Here is a 4,087-nt window from a genome sequence, read left to right on the forward strand (position 1 = left end):
GGCTTTTAGCCATAAGAACATCCTATATGCTCATGCAATCCCTAATGCTTGGATCTAGGTTTCTCTATGGCACATGCAATTTATCCAAACTTTAAGCCCTAGGTCTATCATACAAGTAATCAGATTAACATAATAATGGGTTTAAGATATTACCTTGATTGTTATGTAGCAATAACAATCTCAAACCTTCCTTGTAATGACTTTAGAAAACTTAGAGTCACAAATGTTACTCCTCTAATGGTTCACAAACACCCAGAGCAAGAGGATGAAGAATAAGGAGAGAGGAGGCTGCCCAAAACGTGTGGAAACCCTAGAGAACAAGTTCACCACGTTTTTGGTGCCCAAGGGGTCCTTAAATAGTGAGGCTATTAGGGTTATCTAACAAGGAAACCCTAATTTGGATGCTTAGGCCCTAAGCAACCCATGAACTCCCTCCTTAGAGGCCTTGGACGATTTCTAATGGGTTTCCCATAGAATTCGTCCACTCCATCCTTTATGGAGTCCCTTAGCCTAATATTCAACTATCACACAATTGACAGTCTAGTCCCTTAAGTTTAATTAATGTCTTTTAGTCACAAACTTAATTCTTATTAATTCTTGACTAATACTAATTAAACAATATGATTTCTCCTTTAATATATTATTCTCATAATATATTAATAAATCATAATTAATCCTTTCTCTCTATAATTCATCCTATCAAATTGCTATGGTGAAGGCAAGCCAAAAGGACCATGCACCATCGGGTCAAGTACATACCAAAATAGTTTTGGACTTAGACACTAATCCAACAGTCTCCCACTTGGATAAGTGTAATAACTATTCTGCGTATGACTTCAGATCCTGATCTGCAATCGTATCTTTCCAAAGCCGCTGTCAACTCAGATCTTATCAGATACGCGTGTCCTTTAGATAAGGGATCATGTATTCCTCGATTCTAGATATCGTATAGATGTGAGACATGAACTTAATCATTCCTTCTATACTATTTCCCGACTTCCGATTTATGATGACTGACAACAGACTACAATTGAACACATTAATTTAGTCCCGGCTTGGCCAAGCGCTTAGGTGCCATCACTAAATCATCGAGGGGCCCAAAGATAACGCTTTTATCCTACTTTGGATAAAAGGAACGGATAAACTATGACTCAATGCTCGCTTGTACTCACTTACGAAATTACACACAACAATATGTTTTATAAGACGAAGTTACTGGTGCGTTTACATATTATCAATGTGCAACCGACTCGCAAGATACAACTCACACATCTCGGTTTCAAGAATATAAGATGTTATCGTCTCACCAATCGCTCATGATAAAATCCATGAAGTGATCCAAGTGAGTGTGGGTTTAATCAAATGCTCAATTCATATTCATAAGCACTCATGAACGTTGCAGCAAACAATTGCTTATGTCTAATACACTTTAGACAATCCACACACCAATTCACGATAGTCTTCATTCATACCTACTTCCAACATATGAACGACTATGGTCCGTTCGAATAATTTGACTGTTCTGAACCAATTAAATTATTCAGGAAGTCAAAACATGCAAAGTGAAACACAAGAATAATACTAATCCCATATGGCCCCAAACTCTGGGTATAAGTAAAACATTTTATTTAATCACCATATTGATTACTCATTATTTGTTGTTTTGGGTAATCAACTTCTTACATGAATTATAACTATACTTGTCCTATGCTCTTAGCATGCACACAATGTTTACCTACGGTCCTTACTTTGTGAAATAGGTCAAATGAACACATTTCCAATCACACTCATTTCACAACTCCCAATCCTTATCACAAGTGTAAGAATATCAAATTCTTGCTACTTATAGAATACGTTAGAATCTAACATTTTATGCAATGATCCTTTTGTAATGTCACTGCACTAAGGTCACAATGACTATTGCCAATGAATTACAAAACTCTCTATCGGAAATTGTTACAAGACAATTCCATAGATGTGATGTCTCTTACTCAGAGTACATTCCTTTGAACATCATTTTGCCTAAAAGTTTCTAATCTAGACATAGATTCTCAATATCCAACTCCCAATATGGAAACCTTTCCATACTTACCATATCACAACTCATTCTTAATAGAATCCGATGTATTCATAATAATGTCAATATAGTCCATCCAATATCATACTTCTAACTACTCACAAGCGACCAATCCTCATTGAGCTTTGGATCGTCCTTTGATAGTTATTTAATTATCTTAGTCAAAACCGATTCTAGTCCTTTTTCCCTCTAAATGCGCTAGACCTTTGGAAAATCTTAGAATGGTCAAATATAATAGCACTATCAATCAATCCTATACCCGAAACATATGGGATATGATGCATAATGTCTTACATAAAGATATGATACTTTATCAATCTTCTGCCATAATATTTTATGTGTCTCGTTCATACAATTCGAACAATGAAAAGGGATACCGTAATCATAATCGAAATGTAAGAACACACTATGTATCCTTTGACTAAATTTATTAAAATTTCTCAATCTAAGCTTTAGCAAAACAACTATGCAACCTTTACGACTTTGCAAAGTATAACTCTTGTTTTCTATAATTAATATTGCTAACTTTGAAATTAGTTACCTTAATAATCATACCAACACAACTTCAATGCTCCCACTATCATGATGATTATTATCACATAAGCATAACACTTATGCTCCCACTAGCTTTGACATGTATTTAGAAAACAACTTAACATCCAAAAAAAAAAAACAATACCTATTGAATTTCTTAAGTTCATATTAATAATACTTAATGCTTTGATAATCTTTTATCTAATCTTCTTAATCTCATACACCTTTGTCTAAGATAGCTCATATGTGTGTCTAAACAAGTCAGACTAATTGCCAAATCTCACAATTCGGATCATGGAAAGGGATACCGTAACCATAATCGAATTTGAGAATACAATTTCACAATCACTATCTTCTTAAAATCTCTCTTAGTGAAAGCATTTCCTCAGACTCATCTTCATGAAGGAAGAAATCTTATGACACTTAGATTTCAATGGTGTATGTGTTCCAATCCATGCGAATTTGTCAAAACCAAAGTTTGTGACAAATCCAAACTCTAATGGACGGAACTTTCTCAATCTTGATCTCTTGCCTTATGGTAACACGGCTGCCCACCATGTCTTCCAAGTAGTTAAGCAGCTCACACTTTTCTTATCAATGTACTTTTCATTGATCAAGTTGCTTTCCTTTTATGCATTCAAATGAGAACTCATAGAACTTACATGCATAATTAACTCAACTGGAACGGCACAGATACAAGATAGTGTCAACACAATAGGTTGTAAACCTCAAGTCGTGTGCTAGTGAAGATCAATAAGATTTATTCTGGATTAGTTCTTCAAACTTTTCGAGACCATTAAGACTCCCACTGACTCCTTGACATTTAAGATTCTTTTGTCAATAAACATTTCTTGATAAACAAATATTCAAGAGTTAATGTAGCTTTTATCAAGACAGAACACTTCATAAAATTGTTCCTAGTTGGTCCTTGTCTTATCCAAGACATCACAAATTTCCACATTTGATGATTTTTATAAAGATTCTTAAGACTTGTCACTCACATGTCACAATCTTAACTCTAAGATTTGGTATTGGAACGAAGTATGATTGACTTCTTGATTTAACCATTTCTTCAATTCTCGATTCCTCTCCTCAGACATACAATTGTACTAAGACTTACTTAGAGGATCAATAGAGATATGGTTCTTAATTATTAAGACTTATCATACAACATAATAAAAGGTACTCTCCCTTCTTCTTAGAATAGAGAAACTTTTATCTTTCTGCCTACTTGATTCTTCTTATTCGTTCTGCTATTGATTTAAACTCTTTCAAATCAACTCGGAATTACACTTAATCTTATAAGCATAATCATATCCACTAAACCTTTAGTAAATCATGACGAATATCTTTGTCACTCTTATGGTGGACTTGATCAACACACAACTTTGTGTACTCGATATCCTAGTTCTTAACTTGACACTTTGTCAATGAATTAGTCTAATTTTCAAATATGAAATTTCTCATTCATCATGC

Source organism: Lactuca sativa, chromosome 7, assembly GCF_002870075.4.
Source record: "Lactuca sativa cultivar Salinas chromosome 7, Lsat_Salinas_v11, whole genome shotgun sequence".
Classification (NCBI taxonomy): domain Eukaryota; kingdom Viridiplantae; phylum Streptophyta; class Magnoliopsida; order Asterales; family Asteraceae; genus Lactuca; species Lactuca sativa.